The sequence below is a fragment of the Rattus norvegicus genome, chromosome 4, assembly GCF_036323735.1.
Source record: "Rattus norvegicus strain BN/NHsdMcwi chromosome 4, GRCr8, whole genome shotgun sequence".
NCBI classification, from domain to species: domain Eukaryota; kingdom Metazoa; phylum Chordata; class Mammalia; order Rodentia; family Muridae; genus Rattus; species Rattus norvegicus.
In genome coordinates this window covers 90,091,136-90,111,749 of record NC_086022.1, presented here as the reverse complement: position 1 = coordinate 90,111,749, position 20,614 = coordinate 90,091,136, and the positions used below count along the sequence as shown (strand labels likewise).

Below are 20,614 nucleotides of genomic sequence, written 5' to 3'. Positions count from 1 at the left end.
CTTCACGTCCCTTGTCCCCCATTCTCTTTCAGGTACCCCCGGACCCTGTCGTTTACAAGTTAGGATAAGATATTTATGTCCATGCTACTTCTGACAAAATCTTGGGTACTAATTTGAAGTTCAGATTTATAGTTGATCTACAGATTTTTGTTGTCAGTGAACAGGAACAATGGAAGCGCTGCTAGCACTAACTGGCATGACTGTCTTTCTACAAATGGGCAGGTGATCATTCAGATGTTGATTAATTTCTTGTACACATTATTTCCCTCATTTCCAGATAATTTACTAAAAACTTTGGTGATCAGTAGATGTGCACCGAGAAAATTTAATGTAGAAATGACTGATAGATTTTATATAAAATTTATATTTGTGATTTTTGAAAATTTATATAAGATTATTTTTAAAGATAAATAATAAAATAGCTCATCATCTCTTCATTAACCACAAGTTGCAGCCTTTCAGCAAAAAGAAAATGGCCAAGAAAATTACATAGCCATCTTATGTATGTTGTTTCCTGGGAATGTTTTGTTTTTTTCCTTCACATGTGATATATGAATTGCTTTTCAAGTAAATATACTTCAGAAAACACTGTTTAAATCTCATCATTCATTAAAAGAAAAATAGAATGTAACCACATTGTAATGTTTATGCAGCTTGAAAGACGTTGCTGGGATATATAAGCTGTGGGAGAAAAAGTAAAATTTTTTGGAGCTTCTCGTACTTCATTCACTGACTCTGTGAGTGTGTGTGTGTGTGTGTGTGTGTGTGTGTGTGTGTGTGTGTGTGTCTGTGTGTCTGTGTGTGTGTGTGTGTCTGTGTTTGCATTTGTTTGTGAATCTTTTCCCTGTTTTATTTACTCTTTGCCTTCTCTCGAGCTCCCAAAGACATCCAATAGACTCTTATAGATCCCAGGAAGTGCTGACCCCAATGATCAAGTTTTCATTCTTCAGAGAATAGTCTGCTGAGTGATTAATTTGCCCTAACCTCTATTTATTCTAACCTGACAAGGTCCTTCAGCATGTTCCTTTAAGATATTTTTGGAAACTACCCAAATAAACCATACAACAACAGAAAAGTAACTGAAATACCTGATATCCTTAGGAATTCTATGTAATTGTAACTCCTACAATTTTGAAATGCACAAAAATATTCCCATTTATGGTAAGGTGATTAATGTGACTTTGATATCAGCTCTTGATCAATTCCACTGAATAATGTGCATTGAGTACTTTGTTGAAAACCCTTTTGCAGAACTGAAATCAATTGACTTTATCAAATATAAATCCAGTAATGGTTTTCAATAACAGTATTGTGTGCAGAATTTCCAGTGATAATTGTAAATACTTTGTATTTACGATCTTGATTTGAACTCAAAATTTAATTCTAGTGAATCGAGAATAGTGACTCATACAATGATTCTGCTCATTAGATCAAGGCTCCAATTTAGCACATTCATCTGTGAGGTGAGACAAAAAGGGAAACAGTTTCAAATTCTACTGGATTTTCTTCATATTCTCATGTCAGAATATTATATTGCTGAAATAAAAAACAAGAATCTTTATCATTTGTACTAATTTCAATTCATTTTTACGGGAACTAATTTACCGATTCCATAGACATTTTCAATATTTTCAGTAGGAATTCCAAGTTGCTGAGTCAGCTTTCGGTATTCTTGCATTTCTTCTGTGATATTTCTTCCAGTTGCTGTGTTTTATTGAGGAAAAGTCAGAAGAGACAGTCACTATAATCTCACCTAATAGCCTAAGTTCAAGTCTTCTCATCAGTTTGTAAATCCTGCACTTCACCCCACCCTCCCTACCAGAATGGTGATGCCAGTCAAGGAAATATTCTGAAGTCAGATCAGACATTCTTATGGAGATAAGATAAGTCTCCATCCCATATTACCCAGGACACAGATTTAAAATCAGGAATATTAAAATTAGAATTGAATCGTTATTAAAAATTATTATCCTGCACGATTCAACTTGAATTTCATACAATCATGATTATACTTAAAATATGTTAGTAAGCACATTTCTGCACCAGTATATCATGAAACTAAATTCAGGGGACACAGTTATGTTGCAATTAACAAAAAGAAAAAACGCTTTCCCCCATATAATATTTACATACCTAGTGTCCAGTCAGATTCTCATACTAATTCCCATCATTAAGAAACTGGACTTTGAATAGGATGGTGGTGTTTGAGACAAAATATATTACAATAAAAACTTCACTTGGTCCTGGTAATAAATAAATTTTCCTTCATAAAATGTGATATACTGTTTCCTATTTATTTACTTATTATTTAGTATTGAGATTTAATATAGTTACACAATTTTGAAACTTCCCTTTTCCTCATAAAAATCTGATTGTGTGCCCATCCACACCCTCCTTCAAATTCATGGCATCATGTCTAACTGATTATCATCAGATGATTATATTTATCATATTATTATAATAGTTATATTATATCTTATATTATGCAAACTATGTATTATTTCATATAAAATAACTTATGAAATATAAGTTTATTCATAAATATAACTATTTCTATCTATATAATATTACTCAGATATAGCTGCTATTTGTTTTTAATTTTTATTTTTAAAACATCGTAAATTCTTTCATAATAATCCCATTATCCCTAACATACTATAACATATTTTATCATTTCTGCATTAAATTATTGAGTCAGGGAACCTTTTTTTATCTTCTAACATGAAATTTAAAAAATCCAGTACATGACTGTTTTGTTTTACCAATTTTATCAAAGCTTGTATTTAAATATTTGTTTTTGTTGTTTTTTGTGCCACCTGGCAAAATTCGTTCGTATTTGCATCTTCCCCCATACTGGTGAAGAACAGATAATGGTGATTTTACTCACTTCATTCTAAACCTCCCATAGGTGGTGGGTAAAAGTAGATTTTTGGAAAATGATGACTTGCATCAAGCAATTCCCAGGTCCCAAGGATGGAATCAGTCCTGTTGACTTCAGAACATTCTTTTTGGAAGAAATACTCTGTTAAATGAGACACAATGAATCATTTATTTACTAAAATCACTCTTGATAAATATCACATCCCTTACAGAACATGTAAATAATGCAGTCAATCCTGAAACAGCGATACTCGCCTAAATTAAAAATGAATGGTTTTTATCAGTTCCTGGGAGCCAGATCCAAGTTGATCCGGCTGCTACTATCCAAGCTGCCTTCTCCCAACTGTCTCCGTTTTAGCAGCCCTCTCCTCCTGGTCCCCTAGGTAGTAATTACCACGCCTGGCACACACACACACACACACACACACACACACACACACCCTTCATTCTGTGAGCCCTGCGCATTCTAACTCCATATCGGCAACAGAACCAGATCCACATGCTCCAACTGCCTCTTAGCCATTTCTTTCACACACTGTCCTCTTGAGCCCAGTAAAATCAAAGTTCTAGAAACTTGTAATTTAGCAATTAGATTTATATGTTAAATTCTCAATCCACTGGCCTAGTTGGCCACCAATGGGAGGAGAGGTCCTTGGTCCTGCCAAGGCTGGACCTCCCCCCAGTGTAGGAGAATGTTGGGGAGTAGGAATGGGAGGTTGTTAGGAGGGGTACACCCTTATAGAAGATGGGGGAGGGAATGAGATATGGGGCTTATGGCCAGGAAACCGGGAAAAGAAATAATATTTGAAATGTAAGTAAAAAATACCCAATAATAGTAATAAACAATTCTCAATCAACAATTCATCCACACAATAAATTCACTGCCAATTGATAAAGATATAAACTGTCCACCTACACAAGATAAAAATCAACCTAGTTCATCAAAATCTGAACCATCCTCCTCCGTAGACTCCATCTTAATCTCCTGTTTCCTCTTCTTTCCCACCTTACAAAAACTTTGTCCCACTCTCTACTGTCCAATTATGTATCAACTTGACATCAACCTACAACTTCTTATTTCACATTTATTATCACACATCTGTTTGTCCCCCAAGAAAACACAACTTGCTGAAAGTGAAACACATTTCTGACCTTGATTCAGTCTTCTATTATGCTATTCTTTTGTTTGCAAATGTCTTCATTGATCATCTCTTTAGTCTAAGATTCTTGTCAGAAATGAACTGACTTCTTGTGTGCACCAAGGCTTATGGATGGGAATGGGGCTAAGATCCTAAATTGACAGGATTTTCCAAGTTACCAAAGTGAAGCAAGTGACCTCATTCATGCAATGATGGTATCCAGTTAACAGGATGGCTTGCAAGAAGAGGAGCATTCTTCACAGTGAAGTTATAACACTACTTTTTTCATATTTGATATTAGCTTTTCCTTTACTCATATTCACATTCAATAATATTTTACTTTTAGCAAAAATAGGTTTCATAACAGATTTCTATTTACTGTGTTAGTATTTTCATAATTTTAATATAAAGATTAAAACAATCAAAATGTGAATACTCAAGTATAATATATTTTAGATGCAGAAATTCTCAAATCCAGTTTTCCACAAATTAGATTCAAATCATCCTTTGATTTGCAGAAACATATTGTAATGTCTTGATTCCCATTTCAACAAACACATTGTTTCTTCTACCCAAGTAACTTTTCTTACCTGACATAGAATGTCATGCTCATGACTCTGTATTGGTTAAAATATTTAACCTCACGCATCAGCATCCTGAATTGACTATTTTCTGCCATTGTACTCACATAATTGCCTGCTAGTTAGATAGTACTGAATTTCTCTGAAAACTAAAAAATAACGTGAGTTAAATTCATCAGGAAGAACATATGTGCTTGAGTCCCCGCACCCAAATGTTTGCATTTAATCTCCTGTAACTTCATTTCTGAGAAATGTCTTATAGAATTGGAGGGTACTATATACTCACAGTGCACCATGTGGACCAAACACCCACATGCATAAAATGATAAAATACATTTAGTGGATAAACCAATGTTAGGAAAGTAAATTATACATGTTCAAGTAAAGAAAAAAAAGTATTTAATATTGTGATAGAAAAACTTATATATAATGTGCTCATTGCACAATTGTGTATTCCTGTGTATACTTTATAATTTTCTGATATCTTACATGAAAATACATATGTACATGATAATGATTTTATATCATACAAAATATGATTAAGAAACAAGTGCAAAAATAGATTATAGATTCATGTTAAGAAGCTGCATTGACATGAAAAAAATAATCTTAAAAGTATGTAATAAAATCTGCATACTAAATGTATTCAATGAAAATAAAAAAGAAGCAATTATATTTTTATTTCAAAAGTCTTTGTATAGCAAGGCATTAAGAACAATTTTCCTCTTAGAAATCACTCAGATTAAAGGAAGAAAGAGTTAAAATTGTACACTTTGTTTGACTTTGTCCCTGTCTACATATTTCCTGCAATGTTCACTTCAAAACCAGTAGTCATGTACATACACCCACACCTGCAAACAAACACACACATGAATAAACATGCAAATTGAAACATCAAAAATAAGTCCTTGTTTTGGACATATGGCTGGATTAAAATTAATATTATTATCTCTGATATTAGCTATGATACAATAACTCTAAAAGAGAGAACCTATTCCTCAAATATATGATACACAATGTTTGTCCTACAGAATCAATTGATTTTGTTTCTGTTATATTGATAAGTAGTCATCCCTGATATTCCTGAGTGGCTGGCATAGTTTTTATTTAACTGATGGGATTAGAATTCAGTGGAGCGTAATGTAAATGTTCCTGAATTATTGACATCCAGAAACAAAGTCAAAAAGAACAAGTTGGTTTAGTGACATTGTCATAACACTACAACAGTGACTAAGAAAGCCAGTGAACATCAAAAGATAATTAAGCACTAGTTTGAAAATGTCTTCAAGATAAATTGAGTAATTTTCAATTTTGTTGGTTAAGATGTAAGTTTTTCAGAGGTGTATTATACATTATTTTTAAAATTTTTATATAGATACATAGTGTACCTTGGTCATATCCACTCTCACTATCTTTTTTCAGATTCCAAAATTCTCTCCCAAATATCCGGTATCATCCTGTGAAATTGGTTGTAATGAGAATTTTGGAATTTTAGTTTCTTTAAAACACACAGAAATATTATAAGAATGTGCTTTCAGTTAGTATCAAGTGTAGGGTTGCTCAAACTGTCCACAGTAAATGACTCTCATTTCTCTCTCGTCTAGCAAGGTCATGATGTTGTCAGCTTCAGTTAGTTTTTGCAGTTGTGCAACATTTGGAATTCAGCAACCTTCTCAGGAAGTGTAAAAGCTCCAGGTTCTTGAGAGGAAGGGTTGGGTGTTGGCCATTCTTTTTTGGTCCTGAGTCTTGAAGTCTTGAAGATGAGATTCAGGGTGCTCTCTCTCTCTCTCTCTCTCTCTCTCTCTCTCTCTCTCTCTCTCTCTCTCTCTCTCTCTGTGTGTGTGTGTGTGTGTGTGTCGCACTCTTACTCTGTGTGTGATTCACTCTATCATGTTTTTCTCTTTTAACTCTCATTATGAGTTTGAAAGTTTAACCAAATTATTGGACAAGCACCCAGGAGTGCAGACATCCTGAGACTACAGGACAGACTGCCACTTCTGCACACCTCTACCCAGGTCCCTGGTCCAAGGGGATACTAGAGAGTGCTTCTGGACACAAGAATACAGGAACAGTCAGCTACCTGTACCCACAGTTCTGGTCTATGCCCAGGACTGAACTGAACCAGCCAAACAGCTCCCTGCACCCAAATCCCACAGGGGAGAGAGCTGGTCCCACAGAAGTATGGACACTCCTGAAAAATCAGAGGACAGTACCCTCTGCCCACAGTCCAGATGCAAGGAATCGCCTAGTGCCAACAGTGCCCCCTTGGTGCAAGGACCTAGGAGCAAACAAGGGCAGGAACATGTGATCCATGCCCATGCCTAGAGCTGGAAGACAGTTTCCAGCAGTGCCGACACACCTGAAATCAGAGCACCTGTTCTCAGGAAAGGCTGAAAGAAAACAGGAAAACAGTTCTACAGGAGTGCTGACACAGAGGCCTACAACAGGGTCAAGACAAGCGAACACTAGAGACAAGCAAATGGCTAGAGGCAAGCACAGGAACCTAAGCAACAGAAACCAAGAATACTTGGCATCATCAGAGCCCCCACCAAAAAAATACTGGATATCCAAAAACACCAGAAAACAAGATGTACATTCAAAATCGCATCTTTTGATAATGATGGAGGACTTTAAGAAGGACATAAAGAACTCCCTTAAGAAAGGCAGTAGAACACAAGTAAACAAGTAGAAGCACTTACAGAGGAAACACAAAAATCCCAGAAAGAATTATAGGAAAAGACAACAAAACAGGTGAAGGAATTGAGAAAAAAAAACTTTCAGGATTTAAAAATTGAAATAAAAACAAAGGGAGACAACCCTGGGTATAAGAACCTAAGGAAGAAACAAGGAGTCATAGATACAAGCATCATCAACAGAATACAAGAGATAGAAGAGAGAATATCAGGAGGAAAAGATATTATAGAAAACAATGAAAAAAACAGTCAAAAATAATGTTAAACACAAAAATCTCCTAGCCCAAAACATCCAGGAAATCGATGACAAAATGAGAAGATCAAACCTAAGGATAACAGGTATAGAAGAAAGTGAAGATTCCCAACTTAAAGGGCCAGTAAATATACTCAATAAAATTATAGAACAAAACTTTCCTAACCTAAAGAAAGAGATGCCCATAAACATATAAGAAGCTTACAAAACTTCAAATAGATTGGAACAGAAGATAAATCCCTGTCACATAATAGTTAACACACCAACTGCACAAAACAAAAAAAGAATATTAAAAACAGTAAGGAAAAAAGGTCAAGTGACACATAAAGGCAGACCTAAAAGTATTACACCAGACTTCTCAGCAGAAACTGAAAGCCAAAAGATCCTGGACAGAAGTCATGCACAAACTAAGAGAACACAAATGCCAACCCAAGTTACTATATCCAGCAAAACTCTCAATTAGCATAGATGGAGAAACCAAGATATTCCATGACAAAACCAAATTTACACAATATCTTTCTAAAAATCCATCCATAAAAAGATAATAGAAAACTGCAACACAAAGAGAGAAAAGACACCACACAAAAAGCAAGAATATAATTTCCTTGCAATGAAACAAAAAGAGAGACACACAAACAAATTTGACCTCTAAAACCAAAAATAGAAGGAAGCAACAATCACTATTCTTTTTTTTCTCTATCTTTATTAAATTGGATATTTCTTATTTACATTAAAATTCTTATTCCCTCTCCCAGTTTCCAGGCCAACAACACCATAAACTCTCCCCCTCCCCTTCCATATGGGTGTTCCCCTCCTAATCCTCCCCCCATTACCTCCCTCCCCCAACAATCCCAATCAATGGGGGTTCAGTCTTGGCAGGACCAAGGGCTTCCCCTTCCACTGGTGCCCTTACTAGGCTATTCATTGCTACCTATGCAGGTGTCGCCCAGAGTCAGCCCCTGAATAGATTTTGGGTAGTGGCTTAGTCCCTGGAAGCCCTTATTGGTTGGCATTGTTGTTCATATGGGGTCTTGAGCCCCTTCAAGCTCTTTCAGACCTTTCTCTGAATCCTTCAACAGGAGTCCTGTTCTCACTTCAGTGGTTTGCAGCAAGCATTCGTCTATGGATTTGCCCTATTCTGGCCGTGTCTCTCAGAAGAGATCTACATCCGGTTCCTGTCAGTTTGCACTTCTTTGCTTCAGCCATCTTATCTAGTTTGGTGGCTGTATATGTATAGGCCACATGTGGGGCAGGCTCTGAATGGGTGTTCCTTCTGTCTCTGTTCTACGCTTTGCCTCCCTATTCCCTCTCAAGGATATTCTTGTTCCCCTTTTAAAGAAAGACCGAAGTATTTGAATTTCAGTCATCCTTCTTGAGTTTCATGTGTTCTGTGCATCTAGGGTAATTCAAGCATTTGGGCTAATATCCAGTTATCAATGGGTGCATACCACGTGTATTTTTCTGTGATTGGGTTATCTCACTAAGGATGATATTTTCCAGTACCACCCATTTGCCTATTAATTTCACAAAGTCATTGTTTTTGATAGCTGAGTAGTATTCCATTGTGTAGATGTACCACACTTTCTGTATCCATTCCTCTGTTGAAGGGCATCTGAGTTCTTTCCAACTTCTGGCTATTATAAATAAGGCTGCTATGAACATAGTGGAGCATGTGTCTTTGTTATATTGTTGGAGCATCTTTTGGGTATATGCCCAAGAGAGGTATAGCTGGGTCCTCAGGTAGGTCAATGTCCAATTTTCTGAGGAACCTCCAGACTGATTTCCAGGATGGTTGGACCAGTCTGCAATCCTACCAACAATGGAGGAGTGTTCCTTTTCTCCACATCCTCACCAGCATTTGCTGTCACCTGAGTTTTTGATCTTAGCCATTCTCACTGGTGTGAGGTGAAATCTCAGGGTTGTTTGATTTGCATTTCCCATATGACTAAAGATGTTGAACATTTCTTAAGGTGCTTCTCAGCCATTCAGCATTCCTCAGCTGTGAATTCATTGTTTAGCTCTGAACCCCATTTAAATAGGGTTATTCGTCTCCCTGCAGTCTAACTTCTAGAGTTCTTTATATATTTTAGATATGACACCTCTATCAGTTGTAGGATTGGTAAAGATCTTTTCCCAATCTGTTCGTTGCCATTTTGTCCTAACAGTGTACTTTGCATTACAGAAGCTCTGCAATTTTGTGAGATCCCATTTGTCGATTCTTGATCATAGAGCATAAGCCATTGGTGTTTTGTTCAGGATATTTTCTCCAGCACCCATGTGTTCGACATTCTTCCCCACTTTTTCTTCTATTAGTTTGAGTGTATCTGGTTTGATGTGGAGGTCCTTGATCCACTTGGACTTAAGCTTTGTACAGGGTGATAAGCATGGATTGATCTTCATTCTTCTACATGCTGACCTCCAGTTGAACCAGCACCATTTGCTGAAAATGCTATCTTTTTTCCATTGGATGGTTTTGGCTCCTTTGTCAAAAATCAAGTGACTGTATGTGTGTGGGTTCATTTCAGGATCTTCAATTCTATTCCACTGGTCTATCTGCCTGTCTCTGCCCCAATACCATGCAGTTTTTATCACTATTTCTCTGTAATACTGCTTGAGTTCAGAGCTAGTGATTCTCCCGGAAGTCCTTTTATAATTAAGGATGGTTTTAGCTATCCTGGGTTTTTTGTTATTCAAGATGAATTTACAAATTTTTCTGTCTAACTCTATGAAGAACTGGATTATAATTTTGATGGGTATTGCATTGAATCTGTAGATCGATTTTGGTAAAATAGCCATTTTTGCTATATTAATCATGCCTATCCATGAGCACAGGAGATCTTTCCATCTTCTGAGGTCTTCTTCAATTTCTTTTTTCAGAGGCTTCAGGATCTTATCACATAGATCTTTCACTTGCTTGGTTAAAGTCACACCGAGATACTTTATATTATTTGTGACTATTATGAAAGGTGTCGTTTCCCTAATTTCTGTCTTGGCTTGTTCCTCTTTTGTGTAGAGGAAGGCTACTGATTTATTTGAGTTAATTTTATACCCAGCCACTTTGCTGAACTTGTTAATCAGCTTTAGTAGTTCTCTGGTGGAACTTTTGTGATCACTTAAATATACTATCATATCATCTGCAAATAGTGATATTTTGACTTCTTCTTTTCCAATCTGTATCCCCTTGATCTCCTTTTGTTGTCTGATTGCTCTGGCTAGAACTTCAAGATTTATTTTGAATAAGTAGGGAGAGAGTGGGCAGCCTTGTCTAGTCCCTGGTTTAGTGGGATTGCTTCAAGTTTCTCTCCATTTAGTTTAATATTATCTACCCGTATATGGCCCTTACTATGTTTTGGTATGGGCTTTCAATTCCTGTTCTTTCCAAGACTTTTATCATTAAGGGTTGTTGAATTTTGTCTAATGCATTCTCAGCATCTAATGACAGAATAGTGTGAATTTCATCTTTCAGTTTGTTTATGTAGTGAATTATGTTGATGGTTTTCCATATACTAAACCATCCCTGCATCCCTGGAATGAAGCCTACTTGATCATGATGGATGATTGTTTTGATGTGCTCTTGGATTTGATTTGCAAGAATTTTATTGAGTATCTTTGCGTCGATATTCATAAGGGAAATTGTTCTGAAGTTCTCTTTCTTTGTTGAGTCTTTGTGTGGTTTAGGTATAAAAGTAATTATGGTTTCATAGAAGGAATTCGGTAGCACTCCATCCGTTTCAGTTTATTGGAATAGTTTGCATAGTATTGGTATGAGGTCTTCTATGAAGGTCTGGTAAAATTCTGCACTGAATCAATCTGGACCTGGGCTCTTTTTCGTTGGGAGACTTTTAATGACTGCTTCTATTTCTTTAGGAGTTATGGGGTTGTTTAAGTTGATTATTCGTTACTGATTTAACTTGGGTACATGGTATCTGTCTAGGAAATTGTCCATTACCTCCAGATTTTCAAGTTTTGTTGAATATAGGCTTTTGTAGTAGGATCTGATGATTTTTTTTAATTTCCCCTGGCTCTGTTATTATGTCTCCCTTCTCATTTCTGATTTTTTAATTTGGACACACTCTCTGTGTCCTCTGGTTAATCTGGCTAAGGGTTTATGTATCTTCTTGATTTTCTTAAAGAACCAACTTTTTGTTCTATTGATTCTTTGTATAGTCCTTTTTGTTTCTACTTGGTTGATTTCAACTCTGAGTTTGATTATTTCCTGCCTTCTTCTCCTCCTGGATGTGTTTGCTTCATTTCATTCTAGAGCTTTTAGGTGTGCTGTCAAGCTGATGATATATGCTCTTTCCTATTTCTTTCTGCAGTCACTCAGTGCTGTGAGTTTTCCTCTTAGCACAGCTTTCATTGTGTTCCATAAGTTGGGGTATGTTGTACCTTCATTTTCATTAAATTCTAAGAAGTCTTTAATTTCTCTCTTTTTTCTTCCTTGACCAGGTTATCACTGAGTAGAGCATTGTTCAACTTCCATGTATATGTGGCTGTTCTTCCCTTATTGTTATTGAAGACCAGCTTTAGCCCGTGTTGGTCTGATAGCACGCATAGGATTCTTTCTTTCTTTCTCTATCTGTGGTCAATTTCGGAAAAGTATCATGAGATGGTGAGAAGAAGGTATATCCTTTTGTTTTAGTATAGAATGTTCTATAAATATCTGTTAAGTCCATTTGGCTCATGACTTCTCTTAGTCTGTCTATATCTCTGTTCAATTTCTGTTTCCATGATCTGCCCATTGATGAGAGTGGGGTGTTGAAATCTCCTACTATTTTTGTGTGAGGTGCAATGTGTGCTTTGAGCTTTAGTAAGGTTTCTTTTATGCATGTAGGAGCCCTTGTATTTGGAGCATAGATATTTAGGATTGAGAGTTCATCTTGGTGGATTTTCCCTTTGATGAATATAATGTGTCCTGCCTTACCTTTTTTGATGACTTTTGGCTGAAAATTGATTTTATTCGATATTAGAATGGCTACTCCAGCTTCCTTCTTCAGACCATTTGCTTGGAAAGCTGTTTCCCAGACTTTTACTCTGAGATAGTGTCTGTCTCTGTCTCTGAGGTGTGTTTCCTGTAGGCAGCAAAATGTTGGATCCTCATTGCGTATCCAGTTTGTTAATCTGTGTCTTTTTATTTTGGAATTGAGTCCATTGATGTTGAGACATTTTACGGAATATTGATTGTTGCTTCATGTTATATTTGTGTTTGGATGTGAGATTATGTTTGTGCTTGTCTTCTCTTTGTTTTGTTGCCAAGACTATTAGTTTCTTGCTTTGTCTACGGTGTATCTTGCCTCCTTGTTTTGGGCTTTACCATTTATTATCCTTTTTAGGGATGGATTTGTAAAAAGATATTGTGTAGATTTGGTTTTGTCATGGAATATCTTGGTTTCTCCATCTATGTTAATTGAGAGCTTTGCTGGATACAGTAACCTGGGCTGGCATTTGTGTTCTATTAGGGTCTGTGATACATCTGTCCAGGATCTTCTGGCTTTCATAGTCTCTGGTGAGTCGTTTTGTGTAATTCTGATAGGTCTGCCTTTATATATTATGTAACTTTTTTCCCTTACTGCTTTTAATATTCTTTCTTTGTTTTGTGCATTTGGTGTTTTGACTATTATGTGACAGGAGTAGTTTCTTTTTTGATACAATCTATGTGGAGTTCTGTAGGCTTCCTGTATGTTTATGGGCATCTATTTCTTTAGGTTAGGGAAGTTTTCTTCTATGATTTTGTTGAAGGTATTTACTGGTCCTTTGAGTTGGGAGTCTTCACTCTCTTCTATACCTATTATCCTTAGGTTTGATCTTCTCATTGTGTCCTGGATTTCCTATATGTTTTAGGCCTGTATATTTTTCCATGTTACATTATCTTTGACAGTTGTATCGATGATGTATATGGAATCTTCTGCTCCTGAGATTCTCTCTTCTATCCCTTGCATTCTGTTAGTAATACTTGTTTCTACAGCTCCTTGTCTCTTCCTTTGGTTTTCTATATCCAGAGTTGTCTCCCTTTGTGCTTTTTTTATGGCTTCTACTTCCATTTTTAATTCTTTCACATGTTTGATTGTGTTTTCCTGTATTTCTTTCAGGGAATTTTGCATTTCCTCTCTATAGGCTTCTGCTTGTTTATTTGTGTTTTCCTGCATTTCTCTAAGGGAGTTCTTTATGTCTTTCTTGAAGTCCTCCATCACCATGATCAAATGTGATTTTCAATCTAGGTCTTGCTTTTCTGGTGTGTTTGGATATTCAGTGTTTCCTTTGGTGGGAGAATTGGGCTCCAATGATGCCATGTAATCTTGTTTTCTGTTGCTTGGTTTCCTGTGCTTGCCTCTTGCCATCACTTTGTCTCTGGTGTTATCTTGTTCGGCTATTTCTGACAGTGGTTAGACTGTCCTATAACCATGTGTGTCAGGAGTGCTGTAGACCTGTTTTCCTCCTCTCTTTCAGCCAGTTATTTGAACAGAGTATTCTGCTTTCAGGCGTGTAGTCGTTCCTGTCTACTGGTCTTCAGGTATTCCTGTGGACATGTGTACTGAGTCCACCAAGCAGGTCACTTGGAGCAGAAAAGTTGGTCTTACCTCTGTTCTCAGGCCTTGAGTCACTTCTCAGATCCAGGTTTCAGCTCTCTGTGAGGGCCGAAACCAGAAGGGCCTGCCCCGCCTTCAGTAGGGACCCTGTGCACAGGGGGCCCAGATGGCACTAGGCGTTTTTCCTCTACTGTCAGAAATGTGGGCAGAGAGAAGTCTCCTCTGGCTTACCAGGTTTGCCTGCCCCTCTGGAGATCTAGCTCTCCCTCCCATGGGATTTGGGTGCAGGGAGCTGTTTGACTGGGTCCCTTCAGATCCGGGCAGTGTGTGAACCGCAGCATTGAGTGCCCCATCTTCCTGTTCCCAGAGGCCCTGTAAGGTTTCCTATTGGGCCACAGCTGTGGGTAGGAGTGGGCAGTACTAGAGGTCTCTCCTGTCCTGCAGTCTCAGGAGTGCCCACCTCTCTGGGCGGTGAGCTCTCTCTCCCACAGTGTTTGGGTGCAGGGAGCTGTGGGCCGGGATCAGTGAGTTTCGGGCCCCAGCTAGAAACCCTATGTGCTTTTTTAAATCATGTCCAAGGATTTCTAATATAAGAGTTTACCACGTTTAGTCTGTTCTGTGTTGTTTGTATTTTCCTGTATCTTAAAAAACAACTGACTGCTTACCCCTGGATTTTTGCTGCTCCATTGCACCTAAGACACAAATATATCAACACTGAGTGTCAGCTACAGGTAGAATGGAAGGGCAGTGTTACTCCTATTTGAGGGTCAGGCATCTCGATATCAGGTATATACCCTCTCACTATCCAGTGTTCTGGGTCCAGAGTTTGTCTACCCATCCTGTATGTACTCCAAATGAAGAGACACCCTGAATACTTATTTTTTCATATTTCTTATATTAAAACATTTTTTCACATATCTTAAGGTGTCACATTGTATTCATAAAGACTGATTGAAAGTGATGAAAATGAAGACAAACAGCCCTAAATTGTTTACTTGGCATATATATCACATATAGAACTTACATCATGGTCATTATTTGCTTACCGACATTTCCACTACACCTGCTGTATTACCTTCAATGAATTTCTGTACTCATAAGGACAAACAGTTTTAAAAGTTAGCAGTTGACTTTCCCATACAATACAAACCTATCTTAAAATGTTAAGTTACCCATATCCCTTTGGCAATTCTTCCCCATAGCTTGTTTCCTGACAGTTTTCATTTTCAAGGAAGCAGGTTCTATTTAGCTATTTGGGAACATTTTTGTATATTACAATGCGTATATGTGTGTAACAGCAACTAATGAGAAAAGAGGCTATAAATTTCAAAGAAAGCAAGGAGGGGTATATAGGAAAGCATTGAGAAAGAAAAGGGAAGTGGGACATTATGTAGTTATGTTATAATTTTCAAGAAATAAAGTAAATAATTATAATATAAATAAGAAAGAAAACCTTAAAATTTTAAGTTTATAAACTTTTGTTAACCTGTGCAGATATTGTCTGTTCAACCTGGGGTTTAAGGACCTGAAAAAATGGGTTTGATTACAGTCTAATGCTGTAGACAACCTTACTTCAGCTTTAATGTACATTTATACATGAATGTAACAAAGAAACAATTTATGCAGGGAAAGTTGTTTGAAATCAGAAAACAATGTTAGAAAAATATGTAAATAAACATTTGTTGGCACATACAAAATATCAACATTTGTAGCCCTTAACTGTAACTTTCTCAGGACAGACCAGATTGTGTTCTATAGTTATGATCTGACAGCCAATGAACATATCTTATAAAAATGAATAAAAATAATTGTTATAGGAGACAAATAATCACATCATAGAACAATCCATGAAACAAAATGCACTTGTGGTAAAAGCTTTTTACTCCTGGAGCATCTCTCACAGTTCTCCCAAGACATTATTCACCATGCATCATTCTTTTGACCATTTTCCAATAGATGCTCATTTGTTTTTGAAATATTTATTTATTCTTCAATGTCAGATCCCCTGAAACTGGAGTTATACATGATTGTGTATGAATTTGAACCCTGCTTATATGTTAGGGCAGTAAGTACTCTTAACATATGAGCCAACTCTCTGCCCTCTTGCTATTTAATGTTTTAAATCTTTCTTAATGAATACTTTAAGTCTGTAGTCTGCAATTACTTTCATGTACATAACACACTGATGAGCATTCATTTCTTGAACACAAATATGAAATGGTATCAGTTTAATACAGACGTAAGGAATGTCATCTAGACAATGCAAGCAAATGGGCAAAGAAGAAATACATCAGAGACTATGTCTTCATACAACAGAGGGAAAAACACAATTAGGAAAAAACAAAATATTTTGCCTTCACAAAAATGAATTAATTGCCATGGAGAAGTTACTATTGCAAATATTCTTGATCTTATCACTATCAGTAGAGATAAAAAGGAAAAAGTTTTAGGTAGATGAGTTGTTCTTAGCAGTATAATGTTATTAACTTTTCAAACCTGAACCAGACTAGACCATCTACAGTGGAGTTACTGAAGATCATGATAACCCCACCATTTCTGAGCCTTTATAGAAAATAAAGATTACTGGGAGACAGGGGGGCCTCACCAGTTCTCACTTATTTCTGAGAATCTACAGGCAATTAATGATTACTGGGGAAGGGATAAAGATGATTTTCAGTGGTGTAGTTGATGATGAGGTGCCCGTGTTCCTGTAAATAACTCTGCACATATGCTTATGTGATTACTCCTAATTAAACTTACTGGATCACCACACATAACATATGACACATATATGCATATATTATAATATATTATTTAATTTATATAATACATACTATAATAAAACTTTATAATACATTTATGTGCACATTATATATGTATATATGAAAGTAGATCATCAGTTGGGATGAGGAAAGAGACAAGAACAAAAGGGAGAATATGATCAAAATACATGGCATATATGCATAAAAAATTCATTGTGAAAATCATTGCTATACCTAAATAATATATGAAGTTAAACAATTTTACAATTGATTCTACTGATAAGCAGTGGAATAAAAGGAAGTTTATGTAATAGTCACTTCACAGGGTTCCACCTCTGTACAGTAAACAGTAGATGTTATTTTGAAGAATTTTATAGAAAATTATATTAATTTTATAAAACTCTGCATAAGTCCTGAGATTAATATTACAAATTAAATACTGAGGTCTGCACGACAAAGAAAAGTGCAAAAATACTTGCAACCTCTAAAGCTTCAAAATATTTAGCTTCCCAAAATTTACCCTAGAATTAATATTTCATAGTTCAGGAATTTCTTTGTCTTCAAAGTTAAAATTGTTTTACTATTTATCTTCAAGTTTTAAGGGAACAAAGAAGGTAGTGAAAGCTAGCATGAGTGTTGACAGAAGAGGGCTCAATTCTGGGATCAGCATGATGTGACTCTATGTAAGCTTCTGCCATCTACTGTCTGCCACAGGTTATGCACCCACATCACTCCCACACTTTCCCACACCCACTCACACACATCTATTTTTACAAAAGTAAAGCAAACAAAAAAACATTTTTATAAAAATAAAAAGTTAATTATGTTTCTATTCACCCAAGGTATGTATGTCTCTATTTAGGACAAAGATTTGCAGAATAGGGAGGAGATCAAACCAGTAAGACAAATGCAATTTTAAACTTTTTCAATAGTTTTAAAAAATATAAGCTTGAAAGACAATCTGTGAATAGTAAATTCACATCAATTAAAATACTGCTTTCTAAAATTTATTTTAAATGAAGTCCCAGGGGACAACTAGTGTTCTCTTTATGGCTATTCCCTTTCCTTTCTCTACCATGTGTCTTAGGTTTTTCTTTAGAATGAGCACATGACACACAACGGCACAAACTCCTGCTGCGCTTCACCACTCACATTGTCTACTTTCCCTTCATTTTATGGGAAGAAAGACAGACACGGGGGATTGGGAGTGATGGAGAGAGAGAGACAGAGAGAGAGAGAGAGAGAGAGAGAGAGAGAGAGAGAGAGAGCGCTGTGGAATATTCTTCACTATGGAATCCCCCCCCCATGCGATGTCATAATGTGTGAACCACCCTGTCCATCCGTCCATTCTCTCCTCACTACTCTAGTTAGCATTGTTCACCTCTGTCTTTCGTGGTGACTTCAGAATTATTCAAAATGTGGGACATTGCACCCTTCAGGTCTCCATCTGTGCCCAGAGCTAAAGCTGTCCCACAGCCCTCCATACCCAACTCCCACCTGGCGAGAGCTGGTCTCCCCGGAGTGCTCTTACTCATAAGATCACAGGCTCACAGGACCACAAGAGGGATAAGCTACCGTCAGAGACAGCAAGACTAACTACCACCAAAGATAACCAGATAGCGAGAGGTAAGAGGAAGAACATAAGCAATAGAAACCAAGATTATTTGGTACCATCAGAACCTAGTTCTCCCACCACAGCAAGTCCTTGATACCCCAACACACCAGAAAAGCAAGATTTGGATTTAAAATCACATCTCATGATAACGATAGAGATAGTACTGATAGATCATGATAAGGAGGACATAATAACTCCCTTAAAGATATACAGGAAAACACAGGTAAACGAGTAGAAGCCCTTAAAGAGGAAATGGGGGATATTACACATTCACAATACTAAACTATTGCATTCACAACCGTACTCCTACTAAGCACTTTACAGCTTGAGCGCTCACCTGGTATTCTCCAAAAATAACTACTTTAGGCTCAAAGTTAGTTGCATTTAAAAGACAGGAAGGTTTCCAATTATGGCTTTCCCCCCTCCTTCTCCAATCTATATTATTATCATCATAATCGTTCCCTTTGTTCTGTAGACTGCTGATGAAATGAGCTGGATACATAATGTTCTATTTCCACAAACAAGATGATGATGAAAAAGAAACCCAGATCTCCTCTTTTACATTTCTCAAACATAAATTAAATCCCATTTTCCTTTAAAACGTCTGAATTCAAATTTTTATTCTTGGACTATAAGGTGCCATAAGTCAGGTACCAATGAGAATTTGAAGGAGCATCATAGAATAGTGAACCCACTGTGTAGATATATCTATGAATCAAGGCATTCTACATAGATAGAATTTTAATTAAAAGCAGAAATGGTGTGGCTTTGTTTTGTATGATAGAAAAAGACCAATGATGGGCTGGAAAGATGGCTAGGCAGTTAAGATCATTGGCTGTCCTTTGGAAGACCTGGGTTCCATTCCCAGCACCCACATGGTGACTCACAGCCATTTGTAGCTCTAGATCTAGGGTATTTGACTCTGTAGTTTGGATACTGTGAATACCAGGCACACTCTGGTATCACACATGCAGATATGTATGCAGTCACGCACAAGTAAACTAAAAAGATAATAATGATGACAATAATGATGAGTCACAATACTCACCAACCAATGTAACACACATGTCAAATCCTTATCATCACTGAAATCATAATTATAAATACAATTCAATTTATATTGTCCATCTTCTCCACAAAGTGAATTACTCAAGCATCTGGTCATTCGTTCTCTAAGCCTGATGATTATAAATGATTGTCAATTATTGGAAATCATAAACAAAAATCTGCACACTTTGTTTCCATTAAAATTGAAGTTTAAATTAAGTAGGCTCAGGTATGAATATTTTCATTGGTTATTTTAATTACTGCCATTTTTGTCTTTGACATTTCATCTAATCATATATTCATCAAATTCTTTATTAAATGTCTTTTGAAACACTTGAACATTTTATTCTTTTTAAAGATTCATTTTACCTTATTTATATATACATATGTGTCTCTGTTTTTATGTATATGATGGAGTGTTCTCACAGTCCAGAAGAAATCATTGGATCCCCCAGAGACAGTCACAAGATTGTGCATGAAGAGATGTGGGTTCTGGTATCAAAGCAAGGGACTTTTGAAAGAGCATCAAGCTTTATTAACTGTTAATCATCTCTCCTGCCCATGAATAATTATTTTTATTGACATTTTGCCAAATAGTCAAAATAATATTTATATTATAATGTAAATGAGATTTAAATTATTCTACATAGAATATATTCAGAGCTATTTTTCACGTTACTATCTTACAAAGAAACGTGAGAGATTTTTGTTTTGTTTTTTATTTGTTTTGTCTTTCCTTTTTTCAATTTAATCTGATGTATGGGATCAGATCATGTGGCTTTTTCAAACACCAAGTGTAAGGCTCGATGGGAAACTACAAAAAAAAAATTTTCAGGCTCTAGTTGTGAGATGATATCAGCACCAAGGAATTTACTCATGCTCCAGTTTAGGTCATAAACCTTGCAAATATGTTACATACACTCAAAATGTAAAGATAAAGTAATTGAGTATTGTCCCGCACTACGTCTCGCCAGCAGGAACGACGCGGCACACACGGGATCCTTCTGCAGAAAAGCTTTAATGCGTCTTGAGAGGGAGAGCATAAGCTTACAATGCGGAGACGCCAAGTGAGGAATAACCGTCCCTTATATAGGAAACTATCCTTGCCTAGGACGTG

At 36.5% G+C, this 20,614-nt stretch overlaps 2 long non-coding RNA genes across 2 annotated transcripts; one reads left to right on the top strand and one right to left on the bottom strand.

Moving 5' to 3' along the window:
* Positions 1-1,563: 1,563 nt before the first annotated feature.
* On the bottom strand, positions 1,564-18,911 carry LOC108350862 (uncharacterized). Its single transcript, XR_001837822.3, has 3 exons — positions 18,788-18,911; positions 2,888-3,022; positions 1,564-1,704 (listed from the first exon to the last, which is right to left on the bottom strand). It is a non-coding gene; the product is annotated as an uncharacterized LOC108350862 (long non-coding RNA).
* Positions 18,182-19,056, top strand: LOC134486587 (uncharacterized). Its single transcript, XR_010065808.1, has 2 exons — positions 18,182-18,461; positions 18,926-19,056. It is a non-coding gene; the product is annotated as an uncharacterized LOC134486587 (long non-coding RNA).
* Positions 19,057-20,614: the final 1,558 nt, after the last annotated feature.